This window comes from Myotis lucifugus, unplaced genomic scaffold (assembly GCF_000147115.1).
Source record: "Myotis lucifugus unplaced genomic scaffold, Myoluc2.0 scaffold_343, whole genome shotgun sequence".
Lineage (NCBI taxonomy): Eukaryota > Metazoa > Chordata > Mammalia > Chiroptera > Vespertilionidae > Myotis > Myotis lucifugus.
Window position 1 is genome coordinate 607840 of NW_005871391.1, and position 25053 is coordinate 632892.

Genomic DNA, 25053 nt, shown 5'->3' on the forward strand with positions numbered 1-25053 from the left:
GTTTGGAATCTGCCCCTATATTCAACTGGCTGTGGATGTTCTTCTTACTCATTCGCTGATTACATGCTGGGCACATGCCTTGCACCACTCTAGGCACTAGCGATAGCCATGAATACAATAGACAAGTCCTGGCTCTCATGAGGCTTACGTGGTGGAGGGAAGACTAAATACTAAACAAGGAACCAGGCACCAGCTGGCAGTAAGTGCTGTGAGGAGAACTAAAGGGGCTTTGCTGGTTACATAGGCTGTCAGGGAAGGCCTCTCTGTAGGATGACTTCCCAGCCAAGACCTGGATGAAGTTTCCATGGAGATCCCAGGGAACGTCAAGTACAAAGGCCCTGCGGCAGAATCATGTGTGGCTTGCAGAGAAGAGGCCTGTCCAAGGCCAATGTTGCTGGGGTGGAGTGAGGGTGGTAAGAGGCGAGAGCAAACCCTGCTGGGCCGTGTAGGCCAGGATAAGGGCTTGCATTCATTTCCTAGGGTTACAGTACACCTTACCACAGCAGAGAGGCCTAAAACAACGAAAGTGTATTCTCTCATGGTCTGGGGAGCTAGACATCTGAAATCAAGGTGCCAGCAGGGCCATGTTCCCTCTGAGGTTCTAGGAAGGGTCCTTCCTTGCCTCTTCCTCACTTTTGGTGGTTGCCAGCAATACTGGGCGTTCCTTGGCTTATAGATGCATTGCGTCATTCTCTGCCTTCATGGTCATATGACCTTCTTCCCTCCGTGTTTCTACTGCCTGCTCTCTTTATAAGGACACCAGTCACTGGACGTAAAGCCGACCCTAATCCATATGGTCTCTGCAAACACCTACTTCCCAATCAGGTTACATCACAGGCTCCAGATGGACATGCATTTGGGGGACACTATTCACCCCTGCACAGGCTCCTCTTGAGGCCCTGGAGTCTGCACGTGTCTGCAGCGTTCCCGGCCCCTTTCATACATCCGCACACTCTCTTCACTTCCCACTGGAGGATCTGAGCGAAGAATGACACCATCTGATCAAACCACTCTGGTTGGTTTGTGGAGACCAGACCAGGGGGCAAGTGGGAAGCAGGAAACCCGTTAGAAGCTCCCGCAAAAACCCACGTGCCCGGGGAGTAGGCTGGACTTCGGAAGCAGCCGTGCAGGAGCGAGATCCGGAGGATTCTGGACTTTATTGAGCAGAAACAGAGGATTTGCTCACTGCTCAGATGTGGGTTTGGGAGAAAGAGAAAGAGAAATGAAGGCGCTGTGGCAACTTTAGGCCTAAGGAAAGGGAGCAAAACCTATGGATTTGTAAGAGCACTTTTATAGGAAGAAATCCTCCTACTTCTAGTTGAGATGGTGAACTGGGCACATGCATTTGCTTTTTACCCTCCCTGCCTCCGTGAGAGAGAAGAGCGCCGAGGAAAAGCTGTGGGAGAGGGGGCACCAGCGGCCAGGTGACACACTTCTGGAAGACGGAAGGCAGATGGCTACGGGTGGGTGGGTGCAGCCACAGAGGAGCCCAACCGAGCAGGAAAGCCGCCTCCGGGGAGAAGCAGGCTTAGAGGCAAGGCCACGTGGAGGTCCGGCCCAGGAGGGCTCACCTGTCCTAATACAGGACAAGTGCAGGTCATTACTGGGCTGGGAGGCGGGCAGACACCCCATCGCGCACTGTCCTCCAAGCCAGCCTCCTGTTTGGAGCCAGGTGCTCCAGGTGGAGCCCCCTGCGTCCTCGCCTAAGGGGAGGGGTGGCGCAGCTTGCAGCAAAGTGCTGACTACCCCACCTCACTGCACCACGTCTGCCTGGGAATCCTGGGCAGGAAAGAGACGCTGTGGGGTCAGAGGGAGCGCTCACCAGGCCCATAGTTCCCTCCTTAAAATGGGCAGAAGGCATGAACAGGCAGGAGAGAAGCACGGACAGCAAAAAAGGAATGGCCAAGGGAAGAACCAACCCCGGAAGAAACAGATACTTGAAGCAACAAAAGAAATCTTTTTCAATTGATTTATTGGAGTGACATTAGTTAATAAAATTATCCAGGTTTCAGCTGCACAATTCTATAATACATCATCTGTATATTGTATTGTGTGTTCACCACCCCAAGTGAAGTCTCCTCCATCACCATTTATCCCCTTTACCCTCTCCTCCCTCCCTTCACCCTACTTCCCTCTGGCAATCACCATATTGTTGCCTGTACCCATAAGTCAACAAATGAAATCCTGGAAGAAGCTAACCACTCTATAGATGGGGCCTGTGTGTGGCGTCCACCTGCCCCTTCTTAAAAACCTCAATGGCTTCCAACTGCTTCGAGCGGAGGAAACCTGGTGACTTGGCTGCAAAGGCCCAGACTCACTGGGTGGGATTCCCCATTGCTGTCGAGTGGCTCTGCTCCCTCCCTCACTGGGCCCCCCAGGGGCTGCTCCCTCTGCTCAGAGTGCTCCTCCTGCTGGGCCTCCCTGGCCCCCATTCCCTGCCAGGATGCACAGACCTGGAGCCTTCTCTCCATGGCACTTCCCAGGGCACAGCTATGCTATTCTGGGGCCATCCGCCACTTTGCCTCTAATTTGGAAGAGGCACTCACAGCAGCTGGCTTAGCCCAGGACGCTTGCGGGCAGCTGTGTGCTGTGCTCCTTCAAGTCTGGCCCCCAGGGCAGATTTTGAGTAAGATAGAAGGCAGACTAATAATTTACTCTTGCCTTAGCCAGTTTGGTTCAGTGGATAGAGCGTCGGCCTTTGGACTGAAGGGTCCCGGGTTTGATTCCAGTCAAGGGCACATGCCTGGGTCGCGGGCTGGATCCCCAGTAGGGGGCGTGCAGGAGGCAGCCAATCACTGATTCTCATCATTGATTATTTCTCCCTCTCTCTTCCTCTCTGAAATCAATAAAAATATATTTTTTAAAAAATAATAATTTACTCTCAGTCCTCAGGAATCTGTGCTTAATGATCTCAAGAAGCACCTCTGCCCCCAAGGACCTGAGGCCCCGGGTCTTGGCCAGGCTTCCTAGGAGGGCGGGTGGGAATGGATGGGGTAGGAGACTGTATCCTGGACCGGAGGACAGAGGACGGGCCAGTAGTCAGGTGGTGCTAATTGAGGCGTTGGCTGCAGGGTCTGATAGTTCCTTAATCAGTAAAAGTGCGGCTACAAATGCTTGCATTTGTGGGTCTGAAGTTTATTTTTAAAGCAGGATTATTCAGTGTTCTCCTCAGGCAAAGCCCCTGAAGGCGGCCACACAGCTGCACAGAACGCCCTGCAGCCTGTGAGGTCCCAGAGCTGCGCCCCCCCTGGGGGAGCTGTCCCACCTTTGATCTCTCCGAACCTCAGTGTCTTCTTCTAGAAAACGCAGTGGGTGATGTGCACCCAGGAGGGCGGTGCAGCCAGCCCAGCACCTCCTCCTGGCACTGCACACACACAGGTGAGGCAGAGGTCTCGGGCCGGAGGATGATTGCAAAGGAGGGGGGTCCCCGCCACAGGAAGCTCAGAGCAGCTGGGACTGTTCCGCCTGGGGTGGTGCAGAGCCGGCTCCCAGCTCAGCATGCACCTGTCACCACCACCAGGAGACCGTCACCCAGCACACCGAGGACAGCCCCGTGTCTGCCTGTTGTCGGCGTAATTCACTCTCAGAGTGTCCCCACCCCACCCAGCAAGACTGCTACAAAACAGCTTCCCGGGCTCCACCCCTGCCCCCCTCCCCCCCCACCCCTCCGTCTGACTACACCTGAGTCCCAGGGCTGTGGCCCAGGAATCTGCTAAAGTGCAGCCAGCCTGCAGAACCCCTCAGAAGGCGAGCCAGCTGCCGCAGGGGGCCCTTCACTCTCAGCCCTCACCTGGCCCCTAGATCAGGCCCAGACCATCAAAGGCCTCTGAGGGGCATGTGGCTCAGCGCTTTTCCCACCTGCCGCCAGGCCCAGGGCAGTCCCTGTAGGGCAGGGGAGAGGGCCAGAGGCTGGGTGGGTGGCTGGCCTGCTGGGGCAGGATGGGAGGACTGGCAGGAACCTGGAGCAGCAGAGGCTCTCGCGCCTGCTGAGCACTGGGAAGGCGGTGGGGAGGGGCCCCTGCCCCAAGGAGCAGAGTGAGAGTGGGCAGTGCCTGGGCGTCACACACAGCAGTGCCGACTGGATTGCAAAGCCCATGTTCCGGGGGCACCTCCCTGGCCGTGGGGCATAGAAGGTAGTGGTCACCCCTCGAATGGACCAGGTCATGAGGGAAGGGCTGGGGAGGTGTTGGAAACCCAGACATCAGCAGGGAGGGCTGTGAGAAGAGGCTGCTCTGGAGTTGGGGCCTGGCCTCCCTTGTTCTTTGATCCCACTTCTGAGACTTGCTTTCCCTTCCCAACCCCCAGTCCAGACATGCAGCTAGGATCCGCCGGAGCAGCCACCCGCGGTACCCTGAGAAGCCCACTCACCGTAGGCCCCTCCTGTCCCTGAGGTGGGGAGCAGCCCCGTGCTGCCTGCCTGCACCTCCCAGGTGCACCCCCACCCCCCACCATCCTGTGATTTGGGGCTTCACCTGGAACTCCCCAGGAGGCACAAACGCTGGAGCAGGAACATACCACACATGAATTGAAAGGAAAAGCAAAAGACACAGCTTGGTTTCCCTTTCCTCACTGGCAACAGGGCAGGAGGCGCAGGTGTACACACACCTGGAACAGGCAGTTGTGAAAGCTGAGATGTCAACCCAGGGCTCACAGCCGTGCCATCTCACCTCCCCGCGTGGCCGGGGGACAGCGCAGCCCCGTCCACTGTGCGACCCCGAGCAGACAGACTGTGCTCGCCGTGGAGGCTGCAGGGCCCGAGCCGCGGGACTGTCCTGGAGGGATCTGGGTTTCTGCCTTAGCGCTCAGCTCAGCGACCTCACTCAACCCCACGGGCTCCCCGGATGGACCATGGGCGAGCACAGGGCGGTGCTGGACAAGGACAGAAGCCTGCTCCGGCCCAGCGCTGCCTAATCCAATCACACGTGTCCATGAAATTGGGAGCCTTCCCACTGTGGTCAGAGAAAAAGGTGTGACTAAGAGCGGGGCAGAAAGATGGACTGGACACCCCACTGCTGGTGTGGGAGCCGAGTGTGAGGCCTGGAGGGGCCCCGGGAGCCGAGGGCCGCCCTGCCAACAGCCAGCAGGGAGCAGAGCCTCCGTCCACGGCGTCTAAATGGCAGGAAACGGTCCTCCCCTTGAAGCCCAGGAGGAAGGCCAGTACCGTGACCTCAGCCCGCTGAGCTGCACTGGCCTCTGACCCACGGAACCGTCTGATGATAAATGTGTTACTGCAGCCGCCATGTGCGTAGCATTTTGTTAGGGCAGCTGCCTGCACAACAGGTGCCTGGGACCATGGCAACCAGCTCTGCTTCAGAGCACCCGGGGTCCTATACACCGCCTGGCTCAGTGCCACAAGCCCGCGGGGCGCAGCCCTGGAGGCCACCCATGCCAGCAGTCAACCTGCAGCCACACACACACACACACACACACACACACACACACACAGCTGACAGCTCTGCCTCTGTTCCTGCCATGCCAGGAGCTGGCCAGGGTCTGGCACCATCCCCTCCTCCCTGCAGGGCTGCTGTGAAAAGTGAGGCCATGCAGACAGGACCTGGAATGTGTCAACATGCGTTGGCACCTGGCCAACGTGCTCCCTCCAGAAATGCCCCCGTGATCCCAGCTGTCCGAGGAAGCGGAGCTGAGCGGAAATGGCCAACGTGCCAAGCCCAGGAGTGGGAGGGGAGGCAGAGAGGGCAGCGGTACAGAGGGAGGTCCCCAACCGTGACAATGGCACCAGATCCTTGTGAGGGGGCCTGGATGCTCCCTCTGGAGCTGCCATGGTGCCTGCTGAGGCCACACTTCCTGGGGCTGCTCCCGTGGAGGGCACTGGCAGCCTCAGCCCCACGCCCCTCCCGCCCGGGCAGAATGCCTCAACAGGCACCTTCCCTTTGGGCTCCGCAGGCCCAGCCCGGACTTTCTCAGGCTGCACCTGGGATCTGCACGCTTCCTGTCCGCTCCTGCCTCTGCTCTTCTCATCTCAGGGCTCACAGCGGCTCTCCAGCTCCCTCTCTCTCGTACGTCTAGTCTAGTCTGGCTCTGCTTCTCGAGGGCCTGGAACTGACACCTCATGCCCATGTCACACCATTGCCATACCACGCCGAGTCTCTTGGGCCTGAGCAGCAGGACTGGATGGGGGACTGGGAGGTCCAGCAGGCGGCCCTGCTCAGCGGACAGCTGGCGGTGCCCCTCATGAGGCTGTGTTTAATAAGCAGAGTGCCTTTTCTAAAGCAAGTCTGGAACCATTACTGTAGCTCAAGATCACTATGGGGGGAGCTTCAAGCAGCGGTTCTCCCTGGTGACCCCAACATCGTAGCTAAAGGGAGGGACCCAAGGAGGCAGCTTCTTCATGGCATATACCCAATGCCCTGAGAGACACTTGGCATGTCCGCTTTGGGGTCTGAGCACATGAGGCCGCTGGTGCGGCTGGTGGCACTGTCCCAGCCAGAGGCTCCCGCCCCAGCAGCCTGGACGCCGAGCACAGCAGGGAAAGTTGGGGACTTTCCTCCTGGGCACAGGCTCCCAAATTCCCAGCATCTGGAGAGGAAGCCAAGAGGTCACTGGGGTTCCCAGCAGCTCCTGGGAAGTCCCCGCAGATGAAAGCCCTGCCGGCCCAGCCCTCTGGCGGGGCTGAGGTGGAAATGACACAGAGGGAAGTCTGGGCTGCAGGAAACCCGCCCAGTGTCACTGACCGGCCACGCCCCCCAGCACCCGCACCTGCCTGCACCACCACCCCGCTCGCTTTGGCTCATTTGATGTCCTCACTGCCCCAGTTCACTACCTGCTCGGTTTCACGTCTTCCTGCCCCTGCCCACTGCCACCACCTTTCCTCGCTCATCACTCTGGGTCTGGACCCCTCCCACGCCCCCCCCCCAGGGATGTCCTGGACAGCAGTGTGGGCTGAAGGGGACGCTGACTCTAATGCCAATGCAGTGCCTGGCTGCACCTTTGTGCAGTTCGTCCCAGGGCGAACTGTAAGCTCCTGGGGGCAGGGGTTGCTCCTCACGCGAACTGTAAGCTCCTGGGGGCAGGGGTTGCTCCTCACAGAGCCCCTGAGTCCTGCCATCCCCTTCGTGGGTGCTCAATGTGCCCTTGAGGACTGAATTAAAACATCACAGCTTTGACATTCACTTGTCACAGTCACTCCTGTGAGGAGTGCTTCCGGCCCATTTTACAGGAGTGCAAGTTGGGGACTGAGATGTAAAATAGTCTGTTCAAGATCAAAGTTGAAACCAACGCCAGACTCTTACCTCACAGGCAACTGGAGCCCGGTGCTAGGGGTGGGGGTTGGGGTTAGCTTCTGGCTCAGCACCCTTTCTCCTCTCACCTCCTGGCCCACCCCTTACCCTCTCCAGGTTCCTCATCTGTGAAATGGGGCTGGAGCAGCCTGCCCGCGGGGTTATGGAGGAACTGGATGCATGAGTGCGGATGGGGTGCCCGCCATGCCCCACATGAAGCAAGCCCAGGTAAGCCTCGGCGTCACCATCCGTCCTCTACCCAAACCCCAAGCACCTGACCCTGGGGCATATCTGGGCTGCCCGCGGTGAGCCCTGTGCCCACAGCCCGTGTTGGCACTAGGCGGGCGAGCCCGCCTGCTGGTGCTGGGCTGAAGGAGGAGCAGGGGCTGCAGGGGCTGCAGGGGCTGCCTGTCCCTCTTCCTCTGGCTCAGGGAAAAGCTCAAAAGGTCACTGCTGGCCTGCGCCTCAGCTTCCTCCCATTAGCCTGTGCCCAGCACTCTATTCCCCCGGGAGGGGCAGGGTGAAGGCAAGTGCCCAGCTGTGGGGGAGAAGAGGAAGGTCAGGGGGTGCGGTACAGGGTGTGGTGACCTGCAGGAGGATGAGACACAGCTGGGGGTGGGGGAGAGGGGCGGCGATGCAGGACAGAGGCTGCGTTCAGCTCTAGTCAGGGCAGCCACAGGGCAGGGCTGGTCTGGGTCAGCGTGCATTAAGGACCACGCAGGCCTTGACCCAAAGATGCAGGGCTTTGCTGGGACTTCAGCACCAGGTCCTGGACCTGAAATAGCCCAGGGCACAGGCTCCCAAGAATCAGGCCACTGGGGCAGGAGGGGAGGCCTTCAGGTGCAGTGGGTAAGCAAAGGCCCAAAGGGGTGGGGCTGAGAGTGAGCAGGGGCCAGGAAGGAGGATGAATGAATGGTCTCCCGGGACAGTGAGCACTGCTCTGTGGGTGAATGAATGGATGGCTCGGGAAAAGGTGTGGTGGGCAGCAGGCTAGGTCTCCCTGGACGGTGAGCACTGCTCTGTGGGTGAATGAATGGATGGCTCCCTGAACAGTGAGCCCTGCTCTGTGGGTGAATGAATGGATGGCTCCCTGGACAGTGAGCACTGCTCTGTGGGTGAATGAATGGATGGCTCCCTGGACAATGGGCACTGCTCTGTGGGTGAATGAATGGATGGCTCCCTGGACAGTGAGCACTGCTCTGTGGTGAATGGTCTCCCTGGATTGTGAGCCCTGTTCTGTGGGTGAATGAATGGATGGCTCACTGGACAGTGAGCACTGCTCTGTAGGTGAATAGATGGCTCCCTGGACAGTGAGCACTGCTTTGTGGGTGAATGAATGGATGGTCACCCTGAACGGTGAGCACTGCTCTGTGGGTGAATGAATGGATGGCTCCCTGGACGGTGAGCACTGCTCTGTGGGTGAATGAATGAATGGTCGCCTTGGACGGTGAGCACTGCTCTGTGGTGAATGGTCTCCCTGGATTGTGAGCACTGTTCTGTGGGTGAATGAATGGATGGCTCCCTGGACGGTGAGCACTGCTCTGTGGGTGAATGAATGGATGGCTCCCTGGACGGTGAGCACTGCTCTGCGGGTGAATGGTCTCCCTGAACGGTGAGCACTGCTCTGCGGGTGAATGAATGGATGGCTCCCTGGACGATGATCACTGCTCTGTGGGTGCAGTTTTGCAGCATCAGATGTGCCCTCTGCCACCTGGGACTTGCCCCGTGCTATGAAGGGTCAGGGGCTCCTGCCCCATGCACCCCCTCCAGGGGCTAAGTCTCTGCCCACATTCACCCAGGACCCACTTACATGCCCCTTACACGTCATGAAGGGGACCTGTGGTGTGTGCCCTGGGCCAGTAGGGAAAGGGGAGGAACTGCCTGGGCCCTGTGAGCAGACAGAGCCTTCGGACCTGAACTTTCCCAGGTGACCTCCCTGGACCTGCTGGGAAGCTGTCCACTCCCCACAGAGACCCACACAGACACCTGCCAGGGCCCCTCCTCGCAGGAGGCTGCGGAGATTCTGTTCACTCCATTCCCTTCCCAAAGCCTCGGAAACCACACAAACATACAACCGTCTGGCAAAGCCCCTGGTAAAAGCAACAACTTAACTTGCTATATAACGATGACTAGCTCTCCCCATACTTCTGGGTGGGGGTCCCAGGTCATGCACTGGCTCCCGCATCCGAGGCTTGTGCTCTGCCTGATGGTCCAGGGTCCGGGTCCTAGTTCTGACCCCAGGGCTGCACAGCTTGTCAGCTCTCTCAGCCTCTCTGGGCCCAGTCTGCTGCTATGGACTGAAGAGCAGCCTCAACTCAGGCTCCGTGAGAATGAAAAGCTCCTCCGAAGCGCTCCCCTCTCATCCCACCCAAGTCGGGATCCTTTGTCAAACGGTCCATTCAAAGGCCTCCCAGTGCAGCCTCCTCCGATGCAGGGCAATGCCAGCAAGACAGTCAGCCCCGGAGTGCCCCAGCCCCTGGACGCCCATGATCGGGAGTCTAACGGATTGAGGCTCTGAGTCACTGGGCTCAGTGGCACCCGAGTGACTGTCTGAGCAAGTGTGTGGGGTGACAGGTGTGGTCTGGAAGTGAGCTCCCCCATGCCCTGGCCCTGGGCCAGCCACAGCCGCCCCTGGAGGGTGTTAGGGAAAGGCAGGGCCCACAGCCCCCGAGGGACCATCCCAAGGGCACAGTCACGTGTCGGGGAGAGATTCCCGTCCCATATTCTGTGACTGATGCTGAGAGTCACTGAAAGCCACTGGCCGCTCTCCAGGGACCGACACAAACACGATGAAAAGAAGAGCTCCTGTTCTATGTTGAACTCAAAGGTCCCTGCACTGCGGCCCCGCGTGGTGAGCATCCGGGACCCAAATCGGTCCACTCTCTGGGTGACCTGGCAGAGCAGCACCTGGGAGTGGCTTGCACTCAGGAGGGCTCAGTGGGCTCAGCAATGCAGGCTGGGGTCTGGGAAGGTTCCAGAACCAAAAGAACGGGTCTAATTCTTGTCCAGGCCTGAGACCCTGGGCTGGGCTGTTTGGTATTGAGAAGTGGTTCTCAGACTTTATCATGAACAGAATCCCCTGGAGGGCTTATTAAGATGCATTATGGCCCCCTTCCCAGGATTTCTCATTCAGCAGGTCTGTGGTGGTGCCTGGGAATCTGCATTTCTTTCCTTTCTTTTCTTTTTTTTAATTTCACAGAGGAAGGGAGAGGGAGAGAACGATAGAAACATCAATGATGAGAGAGAATCATTGATCAGCTGCCTCCTGCACGCCCCACACTGAGGGTGGAGCCTGCAACCCGGGCATGTGCCCTGACTGGGAATTGAACCATTGGTTCATAGGTTGACGCTCAACCACTGAGCCACACCGGCCAGGCAGAACCTGCCTTTCTAACAAGGCCCAGGGGTGCTGGTGCTGCGGGTCCTGGGATCCCACTTGGAGGATCACTGACGTAAAATCCCAGCTGGGTGAGGGCCGGGAGAGCAGGAGAAGGGAGATGCTGCACACAGAGCCCAGAGCCCCTGCTGGCCCAGCCAGAGGCTGCCTCTGCCTCGGGGTCAGGCCGGCGGGGCGGGGCTAGGAAGCAGGGGCCTCAAGAGTACGACCCTGCAGCCCACACGCACTCGGACAGGCGGTCCTGGGAGCCTCAAGAAACGCACTTCTCCTGCCTGGGCCCTGCCTGTCACTCTGCTGCTCTCAGCACTTCACCTAAGGGGACACTCCCGGGCCCCCGCCGGGCAGAGCCCCAGTCGTTGGTCTCACACCTCCGGACCCCCCACCAGTGTAGACTGGATGTGATGTGCAGCCCGCCAGGCAGAGGCTTGTCCGGCCACCTTTGTGGCCTCAGCACATTGCTGTGAGGCAGGTGGCACCTGCCAGTTCACACATTTAACAGACATGGCGGGTGCGTGGGGGGCGGGGAGGGACAGGAGGCTGCCTGAACGCTGGGAACCCTTCCTTCATGCACCACTACACCCTCGCTGCTGCTGCGGGTGCCCCCACGCTGAGCCACACACTCCGCTGGAGCAGAAGGAGCAGGTCAAGGTGGGGTATACATTCGACACCTACTGGGTTCTTCTGGCCAGTGAGTCAGAGACCCCATGCTTACTGCCCATGACCCACCCCAACACCGACCCACCCACAAGGGGCTTCATCAGACCTAAGGAGGCACAGCAGGACAGGGGCAGAGCTCAGATCCCCAAAAGTCAGCACGGATGGGGCGGGTGCTGAGCTGGGGCCCAGAGCCAGGGACCTGCCAGATATACCCTCCCTCACTGCCCTGCCCCCACAGGCCTCCGCCTAGGTCAGACCAGCTTCATCACACATTTCCACCTCCTCAGGCCCTTCGCTGTGAATACCCAGCTCCTGCTTGGCCCCCAGGTGTGCCTGCCTCCCCAGTGCTCTGGGCCCAGCGTCTCTATAGCTGTGAACTCGGCCATCTCATGGAAGTGCCACTTGTCTGACGCCCTGATGTTCCCAGCCGTGCAAAGGCGCCCCTGGTGTCCATCAGTCGTGGGCCTCCTGGGGTCTGCACCTCCCCTCCTCCTCTCTCTCCTAATCTGAGCACAGATGGCTCACATCCATAACGTCACGAATGGACAGGGAAGGACAGCGGGTGCACTTCTCCCCGCACCCCAGGCAGGTCTGCTCTATGCATGCTCTTCACGCCCCTCCAATGTGCAGGCATTTCTGCTACAGCAGGACCAGGTGTCGGGGGGAGAGCCTCCGCTGCTGAAGGCCATCCCTCGACATAGCAGGACGGATGGGAAAGCCAGGTCGGGCCGGCCACCCCCGTGGGTGCAATGTCATAACCAGGGACTGGTCAGCCACGGTGACAACCACAGTAAACACCGGCACAGTTCACAAGGACGCAGAGTCCCCGCAGGTAAAGGAATACGACAGTCGATACAGAGCGGTGCCTGGAACAGTGGTAACCACCTGAGGAAAAGGAGTGTGGCTGGGGGCGCCATGTGTTGGCAAAGGGCAGAATTAAGCACGTGTCTTGCTTTGTTTAATAAGACGATTTCGGGAAAACCAAACAGCCCGGTTGATGAGGGAACGTTCTTTACAGAGGGGTTCCACAGACGCCTCTGGGAGAAATGACATTAGGAAGAAAACCCTGGTGCCACCTGGACTCCCACCGAGGTTACCAAAGGCTGGAACCGTCAGAAGGATGAATGAATGATGCCAGGATGAGGGTCTACACCCGAGGCTCACAACCACCGCAGCCCAACCTGACGTGGTCTACTCGCTACAACGCCACGCCAAGAACGGGCAGCACCACGATCCCCGTAAAGTGAAGTTGTTGCGCTAAACTCCAGTTCAGAAGGAAAGGGAGTGGAGGAACTAGCTCAGTGACATCGTGAGGAAGCAGACACAGAAGTCGCAAACACAGGACCTTCTACGAACAACTCACCAAGGGTCTTCACCCACCGATGGCTGTAAAAAGGCAGTGGGCGAGGGAGGGGCTGCTTTAGATTAAAGAGGCGTTTGTGTGTGTGTTTTTAATCCTCACCCAAGGATTTTTTTTTTCTCATTGATTTTCAGAGAGAGGGAAAGACAGAGAGAAACACCAATGTGAGAGAAACACATTGATTGGTTGCCTCCTGCACGAGCCCTGACCAGGGCTCCGGGCCAGGGAGGAGCCTGCAACCTAGGTACATGCCCTTAGACGGAATCGAACCCGCAACCCTTCGGTCCACAGACTGACTCTCTATCCACTGAGCCAAATCGCCTAGGGCAAGATTAAAGGGGTTTAAGGAAAATAAAAACCAGGTGCCCATATGGGTTTAATTTGGTTACCAGTTTTACAAACCAACTGTATAAAGGCATTTTCAAGATAAGGAAAACGGAATATGCACTGGGTGTTAGGTGATGGCAAGGAATGGCTGCTAATTCTGTGAAGTGTGATCATGATCATGTGGTTTTGTTCGAAAATGGCCCTGATTGTTTTAGAGGTCCACGCTGGAGGACAAGGCCCACCACACTGGGGGCACGGAATTCGTTTCAATACTTTAGCCAAAAAGAAAAAGAACAGGAGCAAAGGAAAAGAAAAGAAAGATGAAGGGCGGGAAGGATGGAGGGTGAAAGAAAAATTACTACGCGAAGCGAGCTGGTAAAATCTTAACTGCTGGATCTGGAAAGGGGAATATGGGGGTTCATTACTCTATTCTCTTTACCTTTCAGTGGGTTTGAAAATGTTCATAATAACAATTAAATTTAAACCGTGGTATCAGCACATGAATATACAGTCAGAGCAACACAGCAAACGAGAAAATCTAGAAATAGCCTCAAACACATATGGCAGCTTAGTCCATGGCAAAAGTAATATTTCAAATCGGTGAAGAAAAGGCAATTATTTAATGAGTGGTGTTGGAAAAATGGGTGGCCATCTGGAAAAAAATTAATTTGGAGTCCTACCAGATGGATCAAATATTCACATTTGAAAAATGAAACCATAAACCTCTGAGATAAACGAGAGAATCTCTTTATAGTTTCTGAGTAGAAAAGCCCCTGAAATTACTGGTAGACAATCATTTTCGACCTACAGGGACAGTAATTTCACAAGGTTCAAACCTAATATGTATTTAAAAATACATTTAAAAATTGTGGTTCTGGCTACATACATTTTTTTAAATTCTTCATGCCAAAAGCACAACAAAATGAACATACAGTAAACGAGGGGAAAGATCTGCAACTCATACTCCAAAAGTTCAGTTTTCTTAATATATGTAGAGTCCTCCTATGAATCAATAAAAAAGAAAATGCCATAAACCCAATAGAAACAGTGTTAGTAATACAAACAGCAGCTCACAGAAAAGAAAATACGGGTGGGCCTCATTCTTAGAAAGAGAAATGCTAATAAAATTCCAACGAGACACCATCTCTCAGCCATCAATTTGGCAAAGACAAGGGGGTGGAGAAACAGGCGTTCACATACTTCCCCAGCAGGAGGTCCGTGACTATGGCTCTGGAGGAGAGTTTGGCAAAGTCTAACAAGATGACAAGCGCACCTCCATTTCACCCCGCGATTCTCTTCTACCAATGTGTTCACGCGTGTCCCAAATGTCCCATGTGCAAGCATGCTCCCTGAAGCACTGCTGATGAAAAGAGAGTGCACACGTCTGAATGGCCGCCTCTCAGTGTCTGGATGAACGGGTTATGAAACACCCATCGGTGGGAGACCAGGCAGCTGTTAAAAGCAGCAAGGCCGCCCCGTGTGCACGGAGATGTGCGTAGCCCGGGACATGTTGCGCCGTGTGCATCACCAGGACTAACGCACTGCACGTGTGCATGGACTGAACTGTCCGGAGAGACCTCAGAAAGAGAGAGCCACCGGGCCTGCAGAGGAGCCGGGAGCTGCAGGGATGGAAGGAGACGTGGGCCCGGTCCTTCTTAAATACATTAAAATAAATGCAGCACCAGGACTTACATTAAGGAGAGGGCAGGGGAGAGGGAAAGGGAGGAGGAAGAGAAAAAATTTCAGGTGCAGCCCTGGCCAGTTTTGTCAGTGGTTGGAGTGTTGGCCCGCAGACCTACGGGCCACAGGTTCAATTCCCAGTCAAGGGCACGAACCTTGGTTGCAGGTTCCTCAGCCCCTGTAGGGGTGCCTACAGGGAACAACCAATTGATGTGTCTCTCTCGCTTTGATGTTTCTCCCTCTCTCTCTTTCTCCCTCTCCCCTAGAAATCCACTCTCTCTAGAAATCAGTAGAAATCATATCCTTGGGTGAAGGTCCAGAGGGTCACCCAGAGTGGCCTCCTCAGAGTCCCTGTCCAAGTGGCCATGAAGAGGCCATGCCTCTCTCTCCGCTTCCCAGGGCACCTCAAGCTCAGCACCAGTCCTTCTATCTCAGCCCCTTCTCCCAAGCGGCAGCCCCAGGCCCTCCCCGGAGGAGGTGCAGGGCTCTCACGTTGGAGTGAGGACATAGTGGGGGTGGCAGGGCCCTTTCTCAGAACGATCACACATGGACATGGATGAGCTGTGAGGCGCTATGAGACTCCAGCCAAGCCACAGCCACTGGCTCATCCCCGTGACACATCTTCCGTGGCCCAAGTACCGGCTCCCTTGGCGTTCCCAGCCTCGCCAGCATTGTCCTTCGTGGGACTCGCTGTGCCCCCTGCAGGCAGACCCCTGCCTCCAGGTGTCACTGTGGTCTCCTGCTTCCTCCTTCCTTCAGGGCCTTGCTCACGCTCTGCCTCCCGGGGAAAGAGGAGGGCTGCCCTAACCACTGCTCACACTGACGCCCACACCCCTCCTCCTGCCCCATCGCTCTGAGCCTGGAGCGCAGGTCCTCACCTGCACCTCAGGGAATGCGATGACCAGGCCTCTCCCAGGTGCTCTGGTTCTTCACTGGCTGTGCCTGAGTCCCTCTCAGGGGAGGGGTGAGCGACACCTCAGAGGGTGGGTCTCACAGCTCCAGAGGCCAGAGTGATGGACTAAGGGCCAGGCCTCGGCCACCCGGCCTCAGGCAGGGATCTCAGGCCCTCAGAACCTTGGCACTACCCGGGTGACAACTTTCACAGCCACCTTGGACAGGCCTGTGTCTGATCGCCCCTCCACATCTTTCTTGCCTGTGGGCACCTGGGTGCCACCCCTCCTCCAGGCCTCAGCCCCCATCTCTGTCCTATTTGGCCAGCACCACTGTCCTACGAAGGGACATTCTTCTGCCCAGACCGCCCCCCCGCCCGCCTCCCATGCCCAGTAGTGAGTGACAGAGCACTGGACGACAGCTTCCAGAGCTCATGCACCCCCACCCCCCACCCCAACCCCACCCTGTGCATCAGGCTGTTTGTCATTGTTATTCCTCCAACAACATGTCCATCTGCCCCAGGGTTCCTCTTCACTGGGTTTCCTCGAGGGATGTTGGGCCTCACACTGGCCATCCCTGCTGGCCTGGGGCAGGCGTGCCCCTCAGGACTGACACACCCGTAGGGCCACAGTCCGCTCTCCCCGCACTGTCCAGGGCCAGGCAGCCAGCGCTTCCGACCAAGACACATAGAGAAGCCTAGTGAGGGTGATGGGCTGGGGCCAGGACCTGGGCCTCTGATGCCAGAGCTGTGAGGTCCAGCGGTTCCAGCGGCCACTGTGGGAGGACATGTCCCGCCCGATGGGAGAGCCACATCTACACAGGCGAGCACAGGGTTGCTGGGGGGGTGGGGGGAGGGGAGGGTAGGCCGATGTGCACACGTGCATGGAGCACCTTGTAGAGGCCTGCCTGCCTCTGAGCCTCACAGGGCCTGGGGCTCTGGAAACACTGCTCTAGTCAGCCTGTCCCTGAAAGATGGGAAACTGAGGCACAGCTCCATTTACTTAAACTCAGCGTCATCCAAATAGGTGGGCATGGGGGTGTTTAACCCTGAGGTGGGAGATTCACGCATGGGATGCAACGCTGGCTCTGGCCAACGAGCCTGCCTTGTCAGGAGGCCAAGGGGAAAGGCAGGGGCAGGGTGAAGATGCCCTCCTGGTGGGCAGCAGGAGGGTGAGGTCAGGGCCCTCCATGGACCCTTCCTGAGAGGGAAGAGCGCCATTGGGAGCACAGGGAGAAAAGTCCCAAGTGTGTGACTGGGAAAGCAAGGAGAATGGGATAAAGGGGGTGAGGGGCTGGGCAGGGAGCCTCGGAGGGGCCCGGCAGGGGTGGGGGCGCTGCTGGGCCCGGTGCTCTCATGGGCCAGGCCCACAGCCCCCTTTGTGCCAAACACAATCACAAGGCCCCTCTCGACCTGCCCGCCGGGCTCGGCCTCTCCACGCCTCCCTCCAGGTCAGTCCATGTGGCACCACCTGAGCAGCAAGGAGCCAGGGACAACTCATGGGCCCAACTGCAGGCTGCCCAAGGGAGATCCCAGCGTCACCATCACTGGGCACGACAACTTGGTGATGAGACAGTGGCTGGGGCCGGAGTGCAGGCCCCAGACCCAGGCCAGGGCCAGGGCTCTTCCACCTCCACGGCCCTCACCAGCCTGGGGACGGGCACCCTCGCATCTGGTGGGCTCCGGCCAGCCCTGTCTCGGCTCTCCCGTCCCTGGCCTGCCCAGCTTCCTGCCATTGAGCCCAGGGCTGACAACCATGACTGTCGGTCAGTCCTTCCCTGGATCCCTGGACAAACTGACAGAGTCCCTCCATGGACCGCCCAGCACTTGGTCCTGGAGCCCCCAGGGAGCAGCATGGAGCAGATGACACAGATGGGCCCTGGAAGATGGTACCTCACAGCAAAGTAGCCAGTGCTGTGTGAGCCAGGCCACAGGACGAGAGGGCAGAAGCCAGGAGCTGGGAGACCGAGGGAAAAGCAGGTGACGTCTTGCCTGCGGTGGTGACAGTGCGACCTGGCCATGCTGCTGGGGCCACCCAGATTCCTAGCCCTCCTGCTGGCCTGGGGCACATGCCCCACCCCACCCCCCAGGCTGCGGGCATTCTGCACAGCTCACACCCTCAACCTTCTCCAGAGGACTGGAGGGTCGGCTATGGGCCGCTGACGAGCACAGAGGACCAGAGCCCAGCTCCCTGCCTCCGTGACACAAGCTGGTGGTTCAGTCTCCACTGCCGCGTCCCCATGGGGTTAGGCCGAGGTGAGACTTTCAAACCTCCTCCCTTTCCCACCTGCTTGCTCACCGCCTGGCAGGTGTCCCTGGAGAGCACACCCTCTACACCTCTGGCATCAGCATCCCCGTCTCGGCTCTGTGCCTGAGGACCTGACCTACGCCAGGCCCTTCACAGGCACAGTGAGCTGAGCAGACATAGGCAAAGCCCTCGGGGAGACCCTAACACACAGGACATGCTATACTGACATTTCGAGTCCCTGGTGCTCCTGGAGTTCCCTGGACTCGCATTTGCATCCAATGACCACAGAAGCTGGAGGGTTCCCTGCTGAGCCTGAAACCTGAGGTGCAAATGTGAGTTCAGGGAAGCACGAAGGACGGGCAGTCACAGTCAAGGGCAGGAAAGGCAGTGGGTGAGCCAGCTCAGGTCCTGGCCATGGGGAGGCTCCGGGCAACAAGAAAGGCACCGGAAGGTCAAGGGAGCACCCAGGAAGCACACTGCCCACTCTCCAAAGTGCTCTTTGGCACAGAGGGAAACCCCACCCCTGCCTTCCCTCAGACCCAGAGGCTCCTCAGCAAAGCTGGCGTGATGATGCCAGCATTAAAAACGGTGTGTGGGGCATTAAGTGAGGTCAGGTCTTACTGAAACACACAGTAGAACCTTTGGGGCAGCGGGCTGTTCAGGGCCCCCGGCCTGGTGCTTGTGTGTGAATGTACACGCACGTGCACGCACACACACCCACACGCACGCACACACACCCAGCACACCAATACCCTGAGCCTGGACAAGGTGGTCCAAGGGCTCTGGCCACCACACTGCTGCCTTCCTTCCTCGCCCCTCTGCAGCATCGCACCCTTCCTGGCAGCAGTCCTTTGATGGACACCCCTCCTCTTTGCCTCCTCGAACAGTATCCCCGGCCTCCTCACTGAACAATAGCTCTTCAGGGCCAAACTCTGGACATGCCTGGCTGTGCCCCGGGGCCGTGTCCTGGTGGCCACCCTGGCCAGAGAGCATGCTCAACCCTTGGTCTCTGCAAGACCGCGGGCAGGGCAGCTCCCAGACCTGACCTGCTGATGCAAGGAGAAACTGGGGACTCCACAACCCCCCCGGGAACCCCTGTGGTCCTCAGGAGGCCTGACCACCGCTCCCTGCCTTTAACCCCTTTCCCAGGCGCCTGCTCCCTGGCCCCTTTCCCATCTCCAGGGCCAAGGAGGAGGCACCTGCACACGAACTTCTCAAAGAACGGGGCTGTCCAGACAGACACCGCGACACACGTGCAGGGCCAAGATGGCTGTCCCCACCAGTATCCCTCGTTATATTTTTATCACTGGATTCCATTGCCATCTAATACCCAGGATGATTTATTCTTTGATCTAGTGCAGTGATGGTGAACCTTTTGAGCTCGGCGAGTCAGCATTTTGAAAAACCCTAACTTAACTCTGGTGCCATGTCACAAATAGAAATTTTTTGATATTTGCAACCATAGTAAAACAAAGATTTATATTTTTGATATTTATTTTATATATTTAAATGCCACTTAACAAAGAAAAATCAACCAAAAAAATGAGTTCGCGTGTCACCTCTGACACACGTGTCATAGGTTCACCATCACTGATCTAGTGAGTGCTTTAAACTTTCCAAATATGAGACGCTTGAAACTGCATTTTGTTATTAATTTCTATCATAACTGCAATGTGGGCAGACAGCATGGTCTGAATCACCATGTTTCTCTGATAAACCTTCGGGTGTTTTCACAGCTCGTCTGCAGGCAATTTTCGGGAAAGTCCCCTCGCTGACTGCAGTGTTTGCTTGTGCACCTGGGCCCATTAGCTGCTGGGGGCGTGGCATGTGTGGTGGGCGGCTCCCTCCAGGCCCCGCCCCAGGTGGGATGCACACTTGTGACAGCAGTTCTAGCTGCCTTGGCCCTTCCCAGAGGAGCAACTCACACCCCGGACAACCCTGCTCACTGTCAACCCTCCCTCCTGAAGCCTTCCGAACCCCACTTTGCTGGCCCAGCAGTGACCGGGGGCTCCAGTGCCCAAAAGTTTTCAGAGACACCTTCAGCCACACTCACCTTGCTGGGGGTGAGCTGGGCGCCCAGGCCAGAGGAGGGAGGCCACAGGCCTGGGAGGCACCCCCAGCAGGAAGGGCCCTGGCCTTGGATGGGCAGTGCATGTGGGCCATGGGCTCTCCCCAAGGCCAGCCTGATGTTCTCCTGCGAATGGCCTCAGCCTCTACTACTAACAACAATGGAGTGACTCACTGGCGCAGCCTGTTCTGCCATGACCTCCTGAGAGCCATGGAGGCACCACAAGCTTCTCCTCTGGGAGCCTCCAACCCCATCCAACCCGATCCATCCCGCCCTAATCCCCTCATCTCGCCGGTCCACACACCCAGCCTCCACCCTTCTTCCCTGTCCCTCAGCTGAGAGAGGAAACCTGGGTCCTGGCTGCCTGGGCCCACCCTCTGCAATCAGCAGGGGGGGCGGGCAGACCCGGCCCTCAGAGGAGGCGATCGCTGAGAGGGCTCCTTCAGAGTGCACAGCAGGGAGGGGCTTGCGCAGAACCAGCTGTGGGGAAGTTTCAGGCAGAAGTATGGGCCTCTGAGCTGGGTTTCTACAGTGACAAGATGGGGCTCCTCACCTAGGAAGTGCCCAGTGCCAGGGCTGGGCACATCCCCCACACCCAGGGCCTTCCCTGGTGGCCGGCTGTGTCTGGGATCTAGGCCATGCCCAGATGGAACTGAGGCACCGAGACAGGCACATTGGGCGTCTGGATGCCAGAGTCTCAGCCTCACGGGCAAACCGGGTCAGCAGAGGGGCCCATCCAGTGAGCAGCCTTAGCGGGGGTGGCAAACAGGCTCGGCGAATAAACCCGTCAGAATGCACGTCCTCTCCCAGCCCCCTCAGCTTCTGGGTGAGCCAGCCTCCTCCACGCAAGCTACTCTTTGTTAACAGAGTTGCCATGGCAACTGATCCAGGAGAACTCTCTTCAAGGTAGCATCTGAGGGTGACACTTGGATAGATGGAAGTGGTGGTGACAACAGGCAGGAGCCTGGCCTCCCAGCCCACCCCCATTACTCCTTCCTGAGCAGGTCTGGGTCACCAGAGACCTCCCCCTTCTCAGCCCAGAGCTTCTGGGTCTGCTCCCCTGTCCTCTCCCTGAATGGGGGTAGCAACATGGCCCAGGCCAGGCACATCCCTCATCCCTCACCTCCTCACCCCCACTCCCCAGAGGCTCCTGGGCACAAAAGGGTGCCCCTCTGCCCCCCACTCACAACTGCTCACAGACTTTGCTGAGTCTACCAGTGCAGCCACCATTTCTGAGCTTGGGGTCCAATTGGGGCCAAGCCAGGTGTAGACACAACCCCGAGGAGTCACAGACCGATAACTGTGCAGGGGCAGCACACAGCAGAGGCCTGGGGCCCCTGGCACAGATGCCCATGCAGAAAGGCACCCCAGGAAGGCTGGGAGCCAACTAGGTGGGCAAAGAGGCACCTGCATGGAGCAGGAGGTCCGAGCATCTTTACAACGAGAAGGTTAAAAAGGTCACCTGACTGTGCTGTGAAAGGGGTTGCAGGGGAGGAGGCTGTGCAGCTGTCAGGCCAGGGGAGGGCAGCCCGACCTGGGGAGGCGGCAGTGGGCAGGGACAGGTAGGGGGGGTAGAAGACAGGTCTGGGGTGGTGGGCTAACCTGGCTGATGACTCAGTCCATACCAGGGGGTCTGGCAGAGGCACAAGGGAGACCCCAGCTGCCCCACCTGCTCCGATGGGGAGCAGAGGGCGGGAGAGGTTCAGGGCACCATGACAGCTGACAGGCTGCCCGTGGTCACCTGGAGGCATCCAGCAGGCACCAGCTTGAATGTTGACAGAGCCCAGAGGTCAGGAGGGGCTGGTATGAGTTGGAAAGGGATCAGCACCAAGGAGGGAACAGAAGCGGCGGCTGGGAGGAGAGGATACAGGTCCAGCTCCTGAGGAATGGCACTGGGCCCCGGGAATGGAGGCCAGAGGCCATGGAGGCCCAGGGCTGAGCCTGCAGAGCCCAGGCAACGCCCCCTGGGAGTAGGGGCAGTGACTGCCTACAGATGTCCACAGGCCTCTGAAGACCAGTTCCCTGGCGAGAAGGGGGCGCGCCAGATTGGAGTGGGAAGTGAGGGTGTGGAGTGAGCAAGCAGAGATGCTGCAAACTCCGCGCGTGCAGGGGAGGACAGGAGGGTGGAAAGAGCTGGAGAGAGAGACCATGAGAAGGGGTGGTGGTTGTGTTTAAGCTGCAGAAGCTGCACGCAAGTAATTCCACCCGCCAACTAGGGCAGCAACACCTCACCTAGGAGGAGGTGCTGCAATCGCTGGACAAACGGAGAAAGTGCCCCCTGAGTGCCCAACACTGTGCCCCATGGGCTGGCTCCCTGACTCAGGGGCATCACCCACAGGAGAAATGGGGTGCTCTCCTCTGAAGAGTCAGGGAGACTCCCGGAGGGCCAGCCTGGGCCCCTCCCCCCTGAGCTGGTGCTTGCCCGCTGCTCCCTGAACTCACCTGCACCACAGACCTCCGCAGCCCACTCAGAAGGGACAGGGCCGGATGTGAGCTCCGGCCACCGCTCTGGGCAGCACAGGCTCAGCCTGGCCCTGGCCCAGCGCAGGTGCCCTGGGGGAGGGGCAAGAGGCTTCCTCCTTGCTGTCCACATCCCAGCATCACTGCACGGACCCTGGGAGCCTCCCGCCAAATAAGGGAGGTGGAGACGCTCCCAGAGCAGGACCGCTGGCACCCGTGTGGTTCTCAGGACATGTAGACCTTGCAGATGAGAGCATCACACTGCCCACCGGAGGCCATCACCCTGCCCCCCTCAGCAGGGACAGGAGCATTAGACCTCGCCCACCCGCGCCCTGGCAGGCATCAGGGTGAATGCTGGCACTGTCACACTCTGGGTGACATGTCCCACAGCCTCTCTTCAGGGCCGGAGGCCCATCCCGGGAAACCCATTCCCAAGGCCCTCCCTGTCCCCGGGAGCCCGATCTTCCTTCCACGCTGGCCCTGGCCCTCCAGCGCTCTGAGCAGCCAGGACAGTGCGGGGCTCTCCCTTCCACGTTCCTACGCCACTGCCAGGCTGACCACTGCTGACTGCCCAAATCTGGCTCCAGGTTTGTTAGACTGGCACTTCCTGGTGTCCCCAGCTCAGGGGCTTTCTGAATGGACCCTTGGAGACCAGCCCCTCTGGGCCAGGCCAGGGCATCTTTTGCGTCCACTCCCTGACAAATACACATGTATACACAGCCCTGTGTGCCCGGGAACAGGTGAGAAGGTCATGCCCTCTGAAAAGAGAGCAGAATGCCCTCCTCAGACCCCTCAGGTCAGAGGGCCCGGACATGTGACCATGGGCGTCAGAGACCTCCCCCCAGGCAGTTTCCCTGCTGGTGCCACCACAGCCTCCATGATGACGGCCGCCCTCCCCCTCCCTCCCTCCTCAGACTGCCTGGCAATCCCGTTGCTAAGTAAACACTCATCAGATGGAGGTGGGCTCCGGAGGGCAAAGGAACAGGCGGCAGCCTGGAGTGGGTAGGAGGCACTGGAGGCAGATCTCAGCGCTGAGAAAACCAGCCCTAGCGACCAGGGCTGCAGCAGATGGCCTCGGGAGGGAAGCGGGGGGGAGGAGGAGTCCCAGCAGGGGCCCAGGAGGATGGGCCAGGACTGGGAGCCAAACTGAGTCACGACCACCTGGACAGGCCCGCTCTGCATCTCAGTTCCTTCCACCAAGGCCCTGGGGCCCACCCCCGTGGGGAGGCCAGGGGCCCCCTTCTGGGGGAGAGTCCCACAGAATGTGCATCCTACACCAGCCACACACACACACACACACACACACACACACACACACACCAGGGCAATGGTTGGGCCTTAAAGGCCCAGCTGCTGGCCTGCACCTTCACTTGACCTATTTGACAAATTTGGCTTCTGTGGCACATGTGGCTTGAGAACAGGGTTCGTGGCTAAAAACCAACAGTCAACCAAAGCCATTACAGTCCTGCTCATCCCGCTCATGATTCTACAGGGGACAGGGGTGCTCAGGGGCTCTCGGGCCACACCTGAGCATGTGGCCTCGGCGTGCTCTCCTGCAGAGGGCGAGGGGACAGAGTAGTGGGTCTGCTGCTCACCTGCCTGGGGGGCCACTTGCTAGAGACACTCTCCCCCCTCAGCCTGGGCCCACCAGCCCCTGGCCTTGCTCAGGCCTGCCCGGCACAAACGCTGGTGGGCCCGCATTTCGCATTTCTCCCGCCTCCTCCTCTGCCTGCAGTTGCTAAGTTACGCCAAAAAAATCCCTCTGCTCCGTGTGAACTGTTCCATTTCCACGATTTTCCAGGTGGAAGGAAGCCATCAGGCTGACAGTTCGAGAAAAACAAACTTGGTGGCTGGCTCTCAGGCACCCGGGCATAGGTGGGGACACCTGCTTGTGCTCCCAGACCCAGCGGCCATTTGCAAGAGTGCACAGCTGCCCTGGGAGTGTCGCACCGGCACGCGGGTCCGAACTGCTCCCTCCTTCTCGGGAGCCTGTGGGTTCTGCTGCCAGCCCTGCTCAGGCTGCTGGGTCACCATAACCCACCGCTCAGGAACAGAAAAGCCAAAGCCGTCCACTTCCTCCCACTCAGGACCCCGCCTCCTGTTCTGGGCTGGGGTCCTGAAGTGCCACTGCAGACTGTCCCCATATGTCAGGGAAGGAAGTTCCCTGAGTCACTGAAACCGTGGGGTCATTCTACAGATGGGGAAACCGAGTCTCGGAGAGGCCTGCAGATGTCAAGCCCTGTGGCCTCCGGACTCCCTAGTTCTCTGCTTGTGACAGGAGCTGCCCCTGCTCCCTGGGCCTTTCCAGGCAGGGAAGAGCCTGCCCCGAGGCTGGGCCGTAACTGTCGGGTGGGAGACCCTGAGGGGCAGACCAGGCGCTGCCTCTGTGCGGTTCTCCCGCCCGCCAACCTGACTCCATGTCCTGGGCTCCTGGGGCAGGTGGCCATCTGGGCCCCTCCCTCACTCCAGAGGGCAGGAGGAGGATGACCACGCTGGAGGACGGTGGGCCAGATGGGACTCTAAGCAGGGAAGCAGGGAGCCCCAGCCACCACCGCACCTCAGCCCCCAGCCGCAGCATCCCCGGGGTCCACCAGCTTCAGCCCTCACAAGCAGCCAGAGATGCAGGGGGCCAGGGCCTGCCGAGTCGAGTGTACGCTCGTGGAGTCCAAAAACCACACTCTACATTCCACCGGCAACCAAAAACAGACGTATTGCCCCCAGGTTCAGCT